Here is a 19,874-nt window from a genome sequence, read left to right as displayed (position 1 = left end):
CTGACAACTGCATTCCTGGAACAAGCCAATTCCCAGCCCTCAGCTTAGCTCCTGCTCTCTTGCAAGAAGCTCTGGGCAGACAGCTCAGGCATCTCTCCAACCTGAGCCCATCGAGCACGGCAGTGTAACTAAAGTGTGCTCCACTTAGCAGTCTACGACAAAGCAAGTTCAGAAACTGAGCATTTAGAAGCATACACAGTGATATGACATTACTATGACCATACAAGCTCATGATCACTTCCCTGGTAAGTCATTTTATCATGTGCTACAAAAAAAGTCTGCACCAGACTGGAAGTCAGAAGAACAAACCGAACTAGTCCTTCCCCAGGCAGTTTGAGAAGCACAGCAGCAGCACGTTAGGATGTGCAAGAGAGCAGCTGCTACCTCCTCCTCCTGGAACCAAAGCTGAGAGAAGAAACTGCCTGGAGGTCCTACAGTAGCCAAAAGCAAAGTTACGTTCACTGTGACTTTTTAAAAAAGATGTCTAAGTGTGGTATTGGTTAAGGAACAGCTGATCAGATCAATGGGACAAGAAAAAAGTGGCCAGAAACAGACCCCCATAAATATAGTCAACTGATCTTTGACAACAGAGCAACATGATAGAGCAAAGATAGTCTCATCAATAGACAGGGCTGGAACAAGGACAAGTCCACATCCAAAACAGTCAATCTGGACACAAACTTAACACTCATCACAAAAATTAACTCAAAATGGATCATAGACCTAAATGTAAAATGCAAAACTATAAAACTCCTAGAAGATCACAGGAAAAACACCCAGTGACGCTGAGCATGGTCATGGCTTTTCAGATACAACAGCAAAGACACAATCCATGAGAGAAGTAACTGATTAGCTGGATTTCCTTAAAATTAAAAACTTCTGCTCCGTGAATGACAGTATCAAGAGAACTAGAGATAAACCAGAGACTGAGAGAAAATATTTGTCAAAAAACACATCTGTTAAAGGACTGTTACTGAAAATACACAAAGACCTCTTAAAACTCAACAATAAGAAAACAGGATTTCCGGTCAAGATAGCCAAGTGGTAGGACCACGAGCTCACCTCTCCTCACATCTACGTCTACAACGAAACCACAACTGAATGCTAAACAACCATCGAAAAAAAGACTGGAATCTAGCAAAAAAAGATCTTTTGCAACTGGAAACATAAAGAGGGAACCACAGCAGGACAGTAGGAGGGCCGTTCTCGTGATAAAATTGGGCCCCATAACCCCCCGGGTGGGCGACCCGCAAGCTGAATACTTAAGTTGCAGAGGCCCTCCCACAGAAGTGAGAGCTCTAAGCCTCACGTCAGGCTCCCCAGCTCAGGTTCCGGCATTGGGAGGGGAAGGAGACCCCAGACATCTGGTTTTGAAGGCCAGCAGGGCTTAGCTCCGGAAGCCCCATGGGACAGGGGAAACGGAGACTCCCTTCACTTGGGAAGTGTACACGGAAACTCGTGTGCACCAGGTCCAAAGGCAGAGGCAGTGACTTCATAGGAACCTGGGCCAAATCTGACTGCTGGTTTTGGAGGGTCTCCTGGGGATGTGGGGAATGGCTGCAACTCACCCAGGGGACATAAAAGCTGGTGGTGGACATTCTGGGAGTGTTCATCTACATGAGCTTTCCTGGAGGCTGACACCTTGATTGGATCATTAGCACCCAAACCTAGCTCCACCCAACAGCCTGTAGGGAAGCCTCAAGCCAAACAACACACAGGGTGGGAACACAGCCCCACACATCAGCAGACTTCCTAAGCCACAAAGGCCTCTAGACACAGCCCTACCCACCAGAGGTCCCGGACCAGGCTTTACCCAGCAGTGGACAGGCACTGGCTCCTCCTGCCAGGATCCCTGTATAAGCCTCTAGTCCAGTCTCATCCACCAGGGGCAGTTACCAGAAACAAGAAAACAACAATCCCAAAGCCTGTGGAACGAATCCACAAACACATAGAAAAAGAGACGATATGAGGCAGCAAAGGAATATCTACCAGGACAAGGCACCAGATCAAATCCCAGAAGAAGTAGTAAGTGATGAGGAGATAGGCAATTTATATGAGAGAGTTTAAAGTAATGATGACCAAGATGTTCAGAGAACTCAAGAGGAATATAGATGCACAGAGCAAAGTTCTTAGCAAAGAGTTGGAAAATATAAATACCCAGAGTTGAATAAAATCACTGAAATGAATAACACACTAGAAGGAACCAAGAATAGACTAAATGAGGCAGAAGAACGGATCAGTGAGTTAGAAGACAGATTAGTGGAAATCACTACTGTAGAATAGAAAAAAGAAAAAAGAATGAAAAGAAATGAGGATAGTTTAAGAGAACTCTGGGACAACATTAAGCACACTAATATTTGCATTATAGGGGTCCCAGTAAGAAAAGAGAAAGAACTGATAAAATTTTTGGAGAGATAATCACCGAAAACTTCCCCAACTTGAGAAAGGAAACAGTCACCCAAGTCCAGGAAGTGCAGAGAGTATGACACAGGATCAACCCAAAGAGGAACACACCAGGGCACATAGTCATCAAACTGACAAAAATTAAGACTAAGGAGAAAATATTAAAACTGGCAAGAGAAAAGCAACAAATAACATACAAGGGAACTCCCATAAGGTTATCAGCTGATTTTTCAGCAGAAACTCTACAGGCCAGAAGGGAGTGGCACGACATACTTAAAGCGAAGAAAGGGGAAAACTTAAACAACCAAGAATACTCTACCCAGCAAGGCTCTTGTTCAGATTTGATGGAAAAATCAAAATCTTCACAGATAAACAACAGCTAAAAGACTTCAGCACCACAAAAACCAGCTTCACAACAAATGTTAAAAGACCTTCTCTAGTCATCAAACCGTAAGAAAAGAGAACAAAAAGAGAAAAAAAAAAAGAGACCCACAAAAGACTGCTTTGGCTGTTCGGGGTCTTCTGTGGTTCCTTATAAATTTTGGAATAATTTGTTAGAGTTCTGTGAGGAATGTCCTGAGTATTTTGATAGGGGTTGCTCTGGATCCGTGGATTGCTTTGGGTAGTGTGGCCATTTTGATAGTGTTGGTTCTTCCAATCCAACAGCACAAGAAATCTTTCCATTTCTTTGTGTCATTTCAGTTTTCAGAGTATAGTTAACCTCCTTGGTTAAGTTTATTTCTAGGTATTTTGTTGTTTTTGATTTGATACAATGGAAATGTATATGCCGATTATAAAATTCTGGATTTGAAGTGAAAAAAAAAGTGAATGAAGGGCCACAATTGGCAAAATATCCTTCTTTCTTATAAGTGAGTTGTGTTCCATTATATATGTATGCTATATCTCTTTATCTATTCAACTATTGATGTGCACTTAGGATGCTTCCATATCTTGGCAATTGTAAATAATGTTGATGTTAATAGCAGAGTGTATATATCCTTTTGAATTAATTCTTATTTTGTGGTTGGCGTTATTCCTTTGATAACTATTTAAGTAAGTTTAAAAAGCCAAAGCTCTAAACGTTCTTAGAAACAATCAACAGTACACATATGTAAATTGAAACAATATATGTGCAGTAAAAAAAAAAAAAAAAAGGATCTATCAAGCCATGAAAGCCATGGAAGACACTTAAAAGACATATTACTAAATGAAAGAAGCCAGTCTGAAAAGGTTTACAAACTGTATGATGATTCCAACCAAATGACATCTTAGAAAAGCCAAAGCTACAGAAACAATAAAAAGATCATGGTTTCCAGGGGTTTGGGGAGAGGAATGGAGGCAGGAATGAATAGATGGAGCACAAGGGATTTTTAGGGCAATGAAATTATTCTGTATGATACTACAGTGGTGGCTACATGTCATTATGCATTTGTCAAAACCCACAGAATGTACAACATCAAGAGTGAACCCTAATGTAAACTATGGACTTTGGTTGATAATAATGTGCCCATATTGGTTCATCCATTGTACCAAATATGCCACACTCATGAGGGATGTTGAGGGTAGGGGAGTATATGTGTGTGGGTGGAGAGGGCTATGTGTGAACTCTCTGTACTTTCTGCTCAATTCTGCTGCGAACCTGAAACTGCTCTAAAAAATAAAATCTATTAATATTAAAAAAAACCAATAATAAGAAAACAAACAACCGGATTAAAAAATGGGCTAAACGTCTTAACAGACACCTCACCAAAGAAGATAAACAGATGGTAAATACACACATGAAAGGATGCTCAACATCATGTCCATCAGGGAAGTGCAAACTAAAATAACAAGGAGATACTACTACACACCTATTAAGCCGAAATTCAGAACACTGACAACACCAAAAGCTAGTGAGGATGTGGAGCAACAGGAATTCTCATTCATCGCTGGTGGGAATGCAAAATGGTACAGCCACTTTGGAAGACAGTTTGGCTGCTTCTTATACAACTAAACCTGCTCTTGCCGTCAGATTCAGCAATCACATTCCTTGGTATTTAACCAAAGAGCTGAGACATTTTGTCCACACAAAAACCTGCATGTGGATGTTTGACAGCTTTAATCAAAACTGCCAAAACCTGGAAGCAACCAAGATGTCATTTAGTAGATGGATGGATTAAGAAACTGGTACCTCCAGACAATGGAATATTATTCAGTGCCAAAAAAAAGCATACTATCGAGCCAGGAAGACACAGAGGAATCTTAAATGCATATTACTAAGTGAAAGAAGCCAATCTGAAAAGGCTACATACTGAATGACTCCAACCACATGACATTCTGGAAAAGGCAAAACTATGAAAACAGTAAAAAGGTGGCCAAGAATTGGAAGAGGATGAATAGGTAGAGCAGAGGACTTTGAGGACAGTGAAAATACTCTATATGATACCATAATGATGGATACATGCCACTATACATTTTTCCAAACCAGCAGAATGTATACTAAAAAGAGTGACCATGTTAACTAGGGACTTTGGGTGATTATGATGTGTCGATGTAGGTTCACCCTTGTTTAAAAAAAAAAAAACCATTCTGGTGAGTGATATTGATCATGGGGGAGGCCATGCAGGAGTGGGGACAGAGGATATGGGATGTCTCTCTATCCTCCTCTCAATTGTGTTGTAAACCTAAAACTTCTCTAAAGTAAAAAAGGATTCTGGGAAGACGGCAGAGACAGGAAGCTGTCTCCCCACCTAGGCAATACCTGCACTGGAGGGCAGACTCTGTCCGACATAACTATTTTCGGAACTTCGGAGTTGGCTGAAGGCTTGCAACCTCCAGGGGGAGGCTTCCCATAAACTGCGGTCAGTTTCTGCTCTTAGCACAGCAGCAGCTACCCCTACCCCACACCCAGCGTGGCAGGCAGCTGCGTACATTTTCCTCGAGCAGCTTACATGCATTTTGCAGGAGCTGGGGCGGGTAAAAAGGACTCTATCCCCCAAATATTGGGGAATCTGCTCCGATTGCTGCTTCTGATCACACAGGTACAGACAAAGAAGCCCACAGTCATTGTTGCTGCACGTATCCCCACTGCAGTAAATCCCTCCACCTCAAGTTAAAGTGACTTCCAGAGGATTTAAAGGGCCAGTGCCCTCCCCACCCCTACTTCCCCACTTCATTTTTCGCTTTTCCCCTTTGGGGAGCCAAACATTAGAAACCAGAACATTCAAAAACAACAGCATATATGGAAAAAAATTAGAAAGTGACTGCACATGCCAAAGGAAAGGCTCAGAAAAGATACAAGAAGGTATTAAGTTTATACTTTAGGCTGACCCTCAGCACAGAGACAGCCTACAACAATAAAAAACAAAACTATAATAAACAGCAAACCCAGGGGAAGGAGGAGAATCTGATTTCCAATGTTACCATATTATTAAATTCAAATGTCCACGGCTCCACAATCAGAAGACAAAGAAACAGGAAAGTCTGGCCCATTCAGAAGAAAACAGTAATTCAACAAAATCTCCTGCTGAAAAAGACTCACTAGCAGATGTTATTAGACAAAGACTTTAAACAAAGACTTTAGAAGAATGGTCTTAAAGATAATCTAAGAACTAAAGGAAAATATGGAGAAAGTTAAGAAAATGATGTGTGAACAAAATGGAAATATCAATAAAAGAGAAAACCTGGTGGGGGTGGGGGAGGGATAAATTAGGAGTTTGGGATTATAAAATATAAACTACTATATATAAAATAGATAAACAGCAAGGTCCTACTGTATAGCACAGGGAACTATATTCAATATCCTGTAATAACCTATAATGAAAAGAATATGAAATACATATATATATGAATCACTTTGATGTACAGCAGAACCTAACACAACACTGTAAATCCACTATACCTCAATTAAGAGAGAGAGAGAGAGAAACCTAAAAACAAACCAAAAAAAAAAAAATTGTGGAGCAGAAAAGTACGATAACCAAAATTAAATATTTACTAGAGGGATTCAAAGGCAGAATAGAGCAGACAGAAGAGTTAGTAAGCTTGAAGACAGGACAATGGAATTCATTGAGGCTAAGGGACAAAAGAAAAAAAGTTGAAGAAAAGGGAACAGAACCTAAGAGATCCATGGGACACTATCAGAAGGACAAACATACTGTGGGAATTCTAGAAGAAGAGAGAGAAAAAAGGGCAGAGAGAATATTTGAAAAAATAATGATTAAAAATTTCCCAAACTTGAAGACAAAAATAAACATCCAAGAAGCTCAACCAACTCAAAGTAAAATGAATTCAGAGAGACTCACACTGAGACTTTCAAAAGACAAAGAGCAAATCTTGAAGGCAGCAACAAAGCAAATCATTCTATACATGGGATCCTTAATAACATTATCTGCATATTTCTTATCAGAAACCTTGGAGGCCATAAAAAAGACAGATATATTCAAAGTGCTCAAAGAAAAAAACTGTCAATGAACAATCCTAAATCTGGCAAAACTGTCCTTCAAAAGTGAGAGAGAAATCAAGACATTCCCAGATAAACAAAAGCTGAGGGAGTTTATGACCACTAGACCTGCCCTGTAAGCAAGGCTGAAGGGAGTCCTGCAAGGTGAAAAGAAAGCACACTAGTCAGTAGCTCGAAGCCATTTGAAGAAACAAAGATCTCAATACGGGTAAATACGTAGGCGATTATAAAGCTGGTATTATTGTAACAATGGTTTGTAACTGTACTTTTTTGTTCTCTGTATGATTTAGGAGACTAATACACGTAAAGAAAAAAAAAATTATTAAGGTAATAGCTCGTATTATTGTAACTTTGGTTTTTAACTCCAAATCTTCTCTTCTACACAATTTAGGAGACTAATATCTTTAAAAGAATTACTGGTTTATGTTTTGGGGTACACAGTTATAAAGATGTAATTCTGCAACATCAACAATCAAAAGAGGTGGAATAGAGCTGTGAAGGAGCAGAGTTTGTGTATGTTATTAACGTTAAGCTGCTACAAATTCAAATTAATACATAATAACTAAGATGTTAAGTGTAATTCTCATGGTAACAAAGAAAATAATTACAGGACATACACAAAAGAAAATTAAGAAGGAACTTAAACATTTCACTACAAAAAAATCAACTGAATACAAAAGAAGACAGGAGGGCAGGAAATGAGAGACAAGAAAGTTATCAGGCATACAGGAAACAAACAGCACAATGATCGAAGTCAGTCCCTCCAATCTACTCAGGCAATAGAAATAAAAGCAAAAATAAACAAATGGCACCTAGTTAAATTTATAAGCTTTTGCATAGCATAGGAAACCATAAGCAAAACAAAAAGACAACCTACAGAATGGGAGAAATATTTGCAAAAGATGACACTGACAAGGGCTTAATCTCCAGAATATATAAACAGTTCATACAACTTAATAATAATAAAAAAAAAACCCAATCCAAAAATGGGCAGAAGACCTAAACAAGCAATTCTTCAGTGAAGACATACAAATGGCCAATAGGCACATGAAAAAATGTTCAACATCGCTAATTATCAGAGAAATGCAAATCAAAACTACAATGAGGTATCACCTCACACCAGTCAGAATGGCCATCATTCAGTAGTCCACAAACGATAAATGCTGGAGAGGCTGTGGAGGAAAGGGAACCCTCTTACATTGTTGGTGGGAATGTAGTTTGGTGCAGCCATTATGGAAAGCAGTATGGAGATTCCTCAAAAGACCACAAATAGACTTACCATATGACACAGCAATCCTACCCCTGGGCATATATCCAGAGGGAACCTAAACTCAAAAATATACATGCACCCCAGTGTTCATAGCAGCACTATTTACAATAGCCAAGACATGGAAACAACCTAAATGTCCACTGACAGATGACTGGATAAAGAAGTTGTGATATATTTATATAATGGAATACTAGTCAGCCATAAAAAATAATAAAATAATGCTATTTGCAGCAACGTGGATGGACCTGGAGATTGTCAAAGTAAAGTAAGCCAGAAAGAGGAAGAAAAATACCATATGATATCACTTATATGTGGAATGTAAAAAAAAAAAGGTGAACTTGTTTGCAAAACAGAAACAGATTCAGACATAGAGAACAAACTAGTGGTTACCAGGGGGAGGAGGTTGGGAGGGGATAAACTGGGAGTTTGAGATTTGCAGATACTAACTGATAAATATAGACTCAATAAACAAGTTCATACTGTATAGCACAGGAAACTATATTCAGTATCTTGTAGTAACTTATGGTGAAAAAGAATATGAAAATGAGTATATGTATATTTATGTATGATTGAAGCATTGTGCTATACACCAGAAAGTGACATATTGTAAACTGATTATAGTTCAATAAAAAATATACATATAAAAAAAGTTAAAGGGTTTAAACTAATCAAAAGACAGATTGGCAGAATGGATAAGAATATATGGTCCAATTATATGCTATCTATAAGGGACTCACTTGAGATCCAAAGACACAAAGTTGAAAGTGAAAGGATGGAAAAAGATATGCCATGCGAATAATAACCGGAAGAGCAGAATTGGCTATACTAGTATGACAAAATAGACTTTAAGTCAAGAAAGGTTAAAAGAGACAAAGAAGGACATTATATATTAATAAAAGGCTCATTACAGCAAGAAGATATAACCAATACAACCATTTATACACCTAATGACAAGCCATCAAAATATGATGCAAAAACTAACAAAACTGAAGAGAAATAGAAAACTCTACAATAAAAGTTGAAAAATAGACAACTCTTCAATAACCCACTCACAATAATGAGCAGAACAACCTGACAGAAGAAACAGTGAACTCAATTCAATAAACCAACTAGATCTAAAAGACATATAAAGAACATTCCATGCAACAAGACTAACATAATTTTTCTCAAGTGCACATGGGACATTTTCCAGGAAAAGACTGTAAGTTAGGCCACAAATTAAGACTCAACAGGTTTTAAAAGACAGATATCATACAAAATATCTTCTCTGACTAGAACAGGAAAAGCTTAAGAGTTTAATTACAAAGAAAACTGGAACATTTACAATACTGTGGAAACAAAAAATACACTTTTAAGCAGGCAATTAATCAAAGAAGAAATCACAAGGGAAATTAGAAAATGCATAGATATGAACAAAAGAGAAATTACAACATACCAAAACTTATGAGACACAGTGAAAGGTGCTAAGGGGGATAGTTATAACTATAAATGCTTATATTAAAAAAAAAAAAAAAGATTACAAATAAACAACCTAACTTTATAACTTAAAAAACTAGAAAAAGAACAAACTAGAGCTTGCCTCTCCTCGCAACTACAACAAAACCAGAGCCAACTGCTGAACAGCCATTGAGAGAGAGAGACTGGCACCTAGCAAAATAAATCTTCTTCAACTGGAAACACAGAGAACCACAGTGGGAAGGTAGGAGGGGTGTGCTCGAGATATAATCAGGCCCATACCCACTGGGTGGGTGATCCACAAGCTAAAGAACAATTAAGTCACAGAGGTCCTCCCACAGGAGTAAGAGCCTTAGCCCCACGTCAGGCTCCCCAGCCCAGAGTTCTGGCATTGGGAGGAGGAGACCCTAGGACATCTGGATTTGAAGGCCAGTGGGGCTTAGCTCCAGGAGCCCCAATGGACTGGGGGAAACAGAGAATTCACTCTCTTGGGAATCATACACATAATCTCGCATGCACCAGGTCCAAGGGCACAGACAGTGATTTAATAGGAACCTAGGCCAGACCTGCCTGCTGATTTTGGAGGGTCTCCTGGGGACATAGGGGACGGCTGCTGCTCACCCAGGGGACAAAAAAGCTAGTGGTGGATACTCCGGGGGTGTTCATCTACATGAGCTTTCCTGAAGCCTACCATCTTGATTGAATCATTAGCACCAAGACCCAGCCCCACCCAAGAGCCTATAGGCTTAAGTGCTGGGAAGCCCCAGGCCAGAAAACATACAGGGTGGGAACACAGCCCCACCTATCAGCAGACCTCCTGAGCCACAAAAGCCTCTAGACACAGCCCTACCCACCAGAGGTCCAGGACCAAGCTTCACCCAGCAGCGGGCAGGCACTGGCTCCTCCTGCCAGGATCCCTGCATAAGCCTCTAGTCCATCCTCATCCACCAGGGGGAAGATACCAGAGATAAGAAAACAATAGTCCAAAAACCTGTGGTAGGAATCCACAAACACAGGCTAGACTCTACCCTGAGACTAGCTGGACTCTGGCCCTTGGGTGACAAGAGATGCTGGGATGCACAGGACATCTCCTTCAGAAGACTACTTCTCCAAGCTCGAGAAACGTACTAACCTACCTAAAAATACAAAGAGAAAAACAGATAATATGAGGCAGCAGAGTGATATTTTCCAGGACAAGGCACAAGATAAAATCCCAGAAGAAGTAGTAAGTGATGAGGAGATAGGCAATTTATATGAGAAAGAGTTTAAAGTAATGATGGCCAAGATGTTCAGAGAACTCAAGAGGAATATAGATGCACAGAGCAAAGTTCTTAGCAAAGAGTTGGAAAATATAAATACCCAGAGTTGAATAAAATCACTGAAATGAGTAACACACTAGAAGGAACCAAGAATAGACTAAATGAGGCAGAAGAATGGATCAGTGAGTTAGAAGACAGATTAGTGGAAATCACTACTGCAGAACAGAAAAAAGAAAAAAGAATGAAAAGAAATGAGGATAGTTTAAGAGAACTCTGGGACAACATTAAGCACGCTAATATTCGCATTATGGGGGTCCCAGAAAGAAAAGAGAGAGAGAAAGACCTGATAAAGTTTTTGGAGAGATAATCACTGAAAAATTCCCCAACTTGGGAAAGGAAACAGTCACCCAAGTCCAGGAAGTGCAGAGAGTATCACACAGGATCAACCCAAAGAGGCACACACCAGGGCACATAGTCATCAAATTGAGAAAAATTAAGGCTAAAGAGAAAATATTAAAATTGGCAAGAGAAAAGCAACAAACAGCATACAAGGGAACTCCCATAAGGTTATCAGCTGATTTTTCAGCAGAAACTTTACAGAAGGGAGTGACACAATATATTTAGAGTGATGAAAGGCAAAATCTTACAACCAAGAATACTCTACCCAGCAAGGCTCTTGTTCAGATTTGATGGAGAAATCAAAAGCTTCATAGATAAACAAAAGCGAAAAGAATTCAGCACCACCAGACCAGCTTTACAATAAATGTTAAAGGAACTTCTCTAGTCATCAAACCATAAGAAAAGAGAACAAAAAGAAGAAAGAGAAAGAGAAAAAAAAAAAAGAGACCTACAAAAGACTGCTTTGGCAGTTTGGGGTCTTTTATGGTTCCATATAAATTTTGGAATTGTTTGTTAGAGTTCTGTGAAAAATGCATGAGTATTCTGACAGTGGTTGCATTGGATCTGTGGATTGCTTTGGGTAGTATGGCCATTTTGATAATGTTGATTCTTTCAATCCAAGAACACAAGATTTCTTTCCATTTCTTTGTATCATCTTCAATTTCCTTCATCAATGTTTTACAGTTTTCAGAGTATAGGTAACCTCCTTGGTCAGGTTTATTTCTAGGTATTTTGCTGTTTTTGATGCAGTGGAAATGTTTATGCCAGTTATAAAATTCTGGTTTTTGACGTGAAAAAAAAAAAGTGAATGAAGGGCCACAATTGGCAAAATATCCTTTTCTATGGATGAGTTGTGTTTCATTGCATATATATGCTACATCTTCTTTATCCATTCATCTATTGATGTGCATTTAGGATGTTTCCATATCTTGGCAATTACAAATAATGTTGCTGTTAATAGCGGGGCGTATGTATCTCTTTGAATTAATTTTTTTTTCTCAGATATATGCCCAGGAGTAGAATTGCTGGGCCATATGGTGGTTCTGTTTTTAGGTTTCTGAGAAACCTCTATATTGTTTTCCATTGTGGCTGCACCAATTTGCATTCCCACCAACAGTGTACAAGGGTTCCCTTTTTTCCACATCCTTGCCAACATTTGTTATTATTTGTGTTCTTTTTGATGATGGCCATTTGACAGGTGTGAGATGATATCTCATTGTGATTTTGATTTGCATTTCCCTGATATTAGTGATGTTCAGCAGCTTTTCATGTTCCTGTTAGCCATCTGCATTTCCTCTTTTGGAAAAATGTCTGTTCAGTTCTTCTGCCCATATTTTAAATGGGTTGGTTGGTTATTTGTTTGCTTTTTAATTGAAGTACAGTTAATTTAAAATGTTGTATTAGTTTCTGGTGTGCAGCATGGATGGACTTGGAGGGCATTATGTTAAGTGAAATAAGTCAGACAGAGAAAGACAAATATTGTAGGACGTCACTTACATGTGGAATCTAAAAAAATACACCAAACTAGTGAATATAACAGAAAAGAAACAGGCTCACAGATGTAGTGAAGGAACTACTGGTTACCAGTGGGGAGAGGAAAGAGGGAGGGGCAAGATGGAGGTGGAGGATTAAAAGGTACAAACTATCAGGTATAAAAGAAGCTACAGGGATGTATGTACAACATTGGGAATATAGCCAATATTTTATAGTAACTATAAATGGAATATAACCTTTAAAATTTGTGAATCACTACATTATATACCTATAACATACAATATTGTACCTCAACTATACTTCAATTTTAAAAATATGATATTGTAAAATATATAGAAAATAGTAAAATAAAAAACAATTTTTAATCAAAAAAAATAATACCAAGCCTCCTCAAACTCTTCCAAAAAGTAGAAGAGGAAGGAATGCAGATGTTCCTTGGTACCCTCAGAGGATTGGTTCCAGGACCCCCCCAACGCAGATACCAAAATCCACAGATCTCAAGACCCTTATAAAAAATGGCATGGTACAGACAGCCCTCTACATTTGCAAGTTCCTTTCTGCATCTGCAGATTGAAGCAACTGCTGATCAATCTGTGGTTGGCTGAATCCGTGGATGCAAAATCATGAATATGGAGGGCCAACTGCAGTTCCAAACTCATTTTAAAGGCCAGCATTACCAGCAAGGACACACAAGAAAAATTACAGGCCAATATCCCTGATGAACATAAGTGCAAAAATCCACAACAAAATATCAGCAAACTGAATTCAACAATATACAAAAGGGATCACAGGCCACAATCAAGTGGGACTTATACGAGGGATGCAAAGCTCATACAATATCCACACAACAATCAATGTGGTCCACCACATAACAAAATAAGGGATAAAATCATATGATCACACCCCAGTGTTCATAGCAGCACTACTTACAATAGCCAAGACACAGAAGCACCTAAATGTCCATAGACAGATGACTGGATGAAGAAGTTGTCGTATATACAGTGGAATACTACCCAACTATAACAATGAAATAATGCCATTTGCAGCAACATGGATGGACCTAGAGATGATCATACTAAGTGAAGTTAAGTCAGACAAAGACAAATATCAAATGATACCACTTATATGTGGAATCTAAGAAAATGACAGAAATGAATTTATTTATGAAACAGAAACAGACTCACAGACATAGAAAACAAACTTACGGTTACCAAAGAGGAAGGTGTGGGGAGGGATAAATTAGGAATTTGGGATTAGCAGATACAAACTACTATATACAAAATAGATAAATGACAAGGTCCTACTGTATAGCACAGGGAACTATAGTCAGTAGCTTGTAATAGTCTATAACAGAAAAGAATATGAAAAAGAATATATATATTATATATATATGTACAGCTGAATCACTATGCTGTACTACAGAAACACAACATTGTAAATCAACCATATTTCAGTGAAAAAAATCATCTCTATAGATGCAGAAAAAGCATTTGACAAAATTCCATGTTCTTTCATGATAAAGTCTTAACAAAGTGAGTACAGAGGGAACATACCTCAACATAATAGGCCTTATATGAGACACCTATCGCTAGTATCATACTCAGTGGCAAACAACAAAGCTTTTCCTCTAAAATCAAGAACAAGGTGAGAATGCCCACACTTGCCACTTTTATTCAACACAGTTTTGGAAGACCTGGTGAGAGCAATTAGGCAAGAAAAAGAAATAAAAAGCATCAGAATCAGAAAGGAAGAAGTAAAACTTCTCTATTTCTAGATAGCATATCATATGTAGAAAACCTTAGACTCACAACACTGTTAGAACTAATAAATTCAATAAGTTGCAGGACACAAAATCAATATACCGAAGTCTGTTGCATTTCAATACACTAATAACAAACTATCTGAAAGAGAAATTAAGAAACAATCTTAAAAGACAACCAAGGTTGCTGAATATCAAGACCCTGAGCTCACCTCTCACAAGCACACCAAGATCACAACTATCTGCAGAACAAGCACTGATGGAAAAGACCAGAACCTTCCAAAAAAGATCTACAACTAAAGACATAAAGAAGAAACCACAAACTCTTTCCAGCAAGGCTCTCATTCAGACTTGATGGAGAAATCAAAAGCTTCACAGGTAAACAAAAGCTAAAAGATTTCAGCACCACCAAACCAACTTCACAACAAATGTTAAAGGAACTTCTCTAGTCCTTTAACCATAAGAAAAGAGAACAAAAAGAAGAAAGAGGAAAAAAAAGACCTACAAAAGATTGCTTTGGCTGTTTGGGGTCTTTTGTGGTTCCTTATAAATTTCGGAATTGTTTGTTCTAGTTCTGTGAGGAATGTTGTGAGTATTTTGACAGGGGTTGCGTTGCATCTGTGGATTGCTTTGGGTGTGGCCATTTTGATAGTGTTGGTTCTTCCAATGCAACAGCACAAGAAATCTTTCCATTTCTTTGTGTCATTTCAGTTTTCAGAGTATAGGTAACCTCCTTAGTTAAGTTTATCTCTAGGTATTTTGTTTTTGATGTAATGGAAATGTTTATGCCAGTTATAAAATTCTGGTTTTTGAAGTGAAAAAAAAAAAAGTGAATGAAGGGCCACAAATGGCAAAATATCCTTCTTTCTTATGGGTGAGCTATATTCCATTACATATACATATATGCTGCATCTTCATTATCTGTTCAGCTATTGATGTGCACTTAGGATGCTTCCATATCTTGGCAATTATAAATAATGTTGCTGTTAATAGTAAGGTGCATGTATCTTTTTGAATTAATTTTTATTTTGTGGTTGGCTTTATTCCTTTGATAACTATGTAAGTTTAAAAAGCCAAAGCTCTAAATGTTCTTAGAAACAATCAACAGTACATATATGTAACTTAAAACAATATACGTGCAGTGAAAAAAAAGGATCTATCAAGCCATGAAAGACATGGAAGAAACTTAAAAGACATATTACTAAATGAAAGAAGCCAGTCTGAAAAGGCTACAAACTGTACAATTCCAACCAAATGACATTCTGGAAAAGGCAAAGCTACAGAAACAATAAAAAGATCATGGTATCCAGCGGTTTGGGGAGAGAGAGGGAGGGAGGGATGAATAGATGGAACAAAAGGGATTTTTAGGGCGATGAAATTATTCTGTATACTATAGTGGTGGCTACATGTCATTATGCATTTGTCAAAGCCCATAGAAAATACAACATCAAGAGTGAACCCTAATGTAAACTATGGACTTCGGTTGACAATAATGTGTCCATGTTGGTTCATTGATTGTACCAAATATGCCACACTGATGAGGGCCGTTGAGGATAGGGGAGTATATGTGTGTGGGTGGGGAGGGCTACGTGGGAACTCTGTATTTTCTGCTCAGTTCTGCTGTGAACCTGAAACTGCTCTAAAAAAATTAAGTGTATTTAAAAAAAAAAAAAAAAAAAAAAAGAAGATGGAACCACAAGGAGACAGGTAGGAGGTGCAGACTTACAATATAGGCAAGTCCCATACCCCAAGGCAGGCAACCCATAAACTGGAAACTAATTATATTGCAGGGGTTCTCCTACAGAAGTGAGGGTTTGGAGCCCCACATTGGGCTCCCCGGCCTAAGGGTCAGCACCCAGAAGACAAGCCCCCAGAGCATGTGGCTTTTGAAGGCCAGCAGGGCTTAATTTCTGGAGCCCCACAGGACTGAAGGAAATAAATACTTCATTCTTAAAAGGCAAACACAAAATTTCACACACACCAGGACCCAGGGCAAGAGCAGTGATTTGATAGGAGCCTGGGCCAGACCTACCTGCTAGTCTTGGAGAGTCTCCTGGAAAGGCAGGAGACAGCTGTGACTCACCCTGGACAGGCATTATTTGGGAACATTCTACCATGTAAACACTAATGCTTGCAGCTACCATCTTGGCATCCTCCCTCTAGCTCATTAACACCAAGACCTGGCCCCATCCAACAGCCTGCAGGCAACAGTGCTGGGATGCCTCAGGCCAAGCCACTAACTGGGTGGGGCTGTGTCCATCAGCAGACAGGCTGCCTAAAGACCACAGCCACCTCTAGACATGCCCCCTGGACTCTGCCCTGCCAACCAGCAGGCCAAGACCCAACTCTACCCACCAGTGGGCTGACACCAGCCTTGCCCTACAGGAAGCCCTGCACTAGCATCTAGACCAGCCTCACCCACCAGGGGGCAAACACCAGATGCAAGCAAACCATGATCTTGCAGCCTGCAAACCCAGCCCACCCACAGCAGGCCAGACCCTACTCTGGGACAAGTTGAGCCCTTGCCCTGTCCATAGCAAACCAATGAAAACTAGTTAACACTTATCCTTCTGAAACTATTCCAAAAAATCAAAGAGGAAGGAACACTTCTGAATTCATTCTGTGAGGCCAGTGTCACCCCGATACCAAAACCAGACAAAATATCACTAAAAAAGAAAACTACAGGCCAATACCACTGATGAACATAGATGCAAAAATCTTCAACAAAATACTAGCAAATTGATTCCAACAATACATTAAAAGCATTATACACCATGATCAAGTGGGATTTATCCCAGGGGTGCAAGGTTGTTCAGCATTCACAAATCAATCAATGTGATATATCACATTAACAAACTGAAGAATAAAAACCATCTGATCATCTCATTAGATGCAGAAAAAGCTTTTGATAAAATTTAACATCCATTTATAATAAAAACTCTCCAGAAAGTGAGCACAGAGGGAACATACCTCAACACAATAAAGGTCATATATGACAAACCCACAGCTAACATCATACTCAAAGGTGAAAAGCTGAAAGCATTTCCTCTAAGATCAGGAACAAGACAAGGATGCACACTCTCACCACTTTTGTTCAACATAGTTTTGAAAGTCCTAACCACAGCAATCAGACAAGAAAAAGAAATAATAGGAATCCAAACTGTAAAGAAAGAAGTACAACTGCCACTGTTTGCTGATGACATGATATTATACATAGAAAATACTAAAGATGCCACCTAAAAACTGTTAGAGTTCATCAATGAACTTGCTAAAATTGCAGGATACAAAGTTAATATACAGAAATCTGTTGCACTTCTATATACTAACAATGAACTATCAGAAAGAGAAATTAAGGAAACAATTCCATTTACCATCACATCAAAAAGAATAAAATACCTAGGTATAAACCTATGTAAGGAGGCCAAAGTCCTATCCTCCAAAAACTATAAAGCACTGATGAAAGAAACTTAAGATGATACAAACAGATCTGAATACATCTGAAAAAAAAACAAAAACACTAATTTGAAAAGATACATGCACCCCAATGTTCCTAGTAGCATTATTTACAATTGCCAAGATATGGAACCAACCTAAGTGTCCACCAACAGACGACTGCATAAAGATGTGGAATACAATGGAGTACTACTGGGCCATAAAAAAGAATAAAATTTTGCCATCTGCAGCAATATGGATGGACTTGGAGAGCATTATGCTAAATGAAGTAAGTCAGACAGAAAAAAACAACTACTACATGATCTCACTTATATGTGGAATCTAAAACAAACTCACAGATGCAGAGAACAGATTGGTGGTTTCCAGGGGTGGGGATTGGGAGCGAGTGAAATAGGTAAGCGGGGGGTGGGGGGGGGGATACAAACTTTCAGTTAAAAGCAAATATGTCCTAAAACAAAACAGAACAAAAAACAACAAATACATCCTGAGGATATAATATACAGCATGGTTACTATGGTTAGTAATACTGTATTGTATATTTGAAAGCTGCTAAGAATAAATCTTAAAAGTTCTCATCACAAGAAAAAAATCTGTAATTATGTGTGGTAGTGAATATTAAACAGACTTCTTGTGGTGACCATTTCATAATATATACATACAGTTGATCCTTGAACAACGTAGAGCTTAGGGGGACCAACCTCAGTGCAGTCAATAATCCATGTATAACTTTTGACTCCCCCAAAACTTAGCTACTAATAGCCTACTGTCGACCAGAAGCCTTACCAATAACAGAAGCAGTTGATTAAAACATACTTTGTTATTTGTATATCCACATATATTTTATACATCATGCCATACGTAACGTCTTTAAATTTTTTTCCATATTTCTAAACTACACAGTTTGCCTTCAGGTGTTTTCAAATTGTCGCAAATCTCCAAAAATGTTTCCAAGCGTCAACTAACTGTATATTGAATCATTATGTTGTATACTTGAAATCTACATGTGCATACACACAACACACAATGGAATATTACTCAGCCATAAAAAAGAATGAAATAATGCCATTAGTAGTGAAATGGATGGACCCAGAGATTATTATACTAAATGGAGTTAAATCAGAAAAAGAAGGACGAATATCTATACAGTACCATTTAAATGTGGAATCTAAAAAAAGTGATACAAATGAACTTATTTACAAAACAGAGACAGACTCACAGACATAGAAAACAAACTTATGATTACCAAAGGGGAAAGGGTGGGGAGGGATAAATTAGGAATTTGGGATTAGCAGATACAAACTACTATATACAAAATAGATAAACAAGGTCCTACTGTATAGCACAGGGACTAAATTCAAAATCTTGTAATAAACTAGAAAATGGAAAAGGATCTGGAAAAGTATATGTGTGTATATATATATATGCATTTATATATATAAAACTGAATCACTTTGCTGTACACCAGAAACTAACACAATGTTGTAAATCAACTATACCTCAATTAAAAAAAAAAAAAAAAAGCAACCTCTTTCAACAGCCAAGAAAAACCCCAAAAAACCAAAAAACTATATACAGAGTAAAAGGCAGCCCCAGAACATTCTGAGAAAGAGTATTTATAAATAATGTATGTGATAAGGGATTAATATTCAGAATATACAAAGAACTCCTAAAATGCAACAACAAAAAAACAACCTGATTCATCCCATATTCTTAGATTGGAAGAATTAATATTGTTAAAATGGCCAAACTACCCAAAGCAATCTACAGATTTAATGCCACCCCTATCAAATTACACAGGACATTTTTCACAGAACTAGAACAAATCATCCTAAAATTTACATAGAATCACAAAAGACCCAGAATTGCCAGAGCAATACTGAAGAAAAAGAAGGAAGCTGGAGGAATAACCCTCCCAGACTTCAGACAATATTACAGAGCTAC

General features: G+C 38.3%; 1 protein-coding gene across 1 annotated transcript in view; it reads right to left on the bottom strand.

Annotated features, from left to right (window-relative positions):
• USP35 (ubiquitin specific peptidase 35) overlaps window positions 1-19,874 on the bottom strand; it is a 44,537-nt gene that overhangs the window by 5,824 nt on the left and 18,839 nt on the right. The window lies entirely within an intron of this gene.

Source organism: Camelus ferus, chromosome 10 (assembly GCF_009834535.1).
Source record: "Camelus ferus isolate YT-003-E chromosome 10, BCGSAC_Cfer_1.0, whole genome shotgun sequence".
NCBI lineage: Eukaryota > Metazoa > Chordata > Mammalia > Artiodactyla > Camelidae > Camelus > Camelus ferus.
This window is presented reverse-complemented; position numbering and strand designations above follow the sequence as displayed.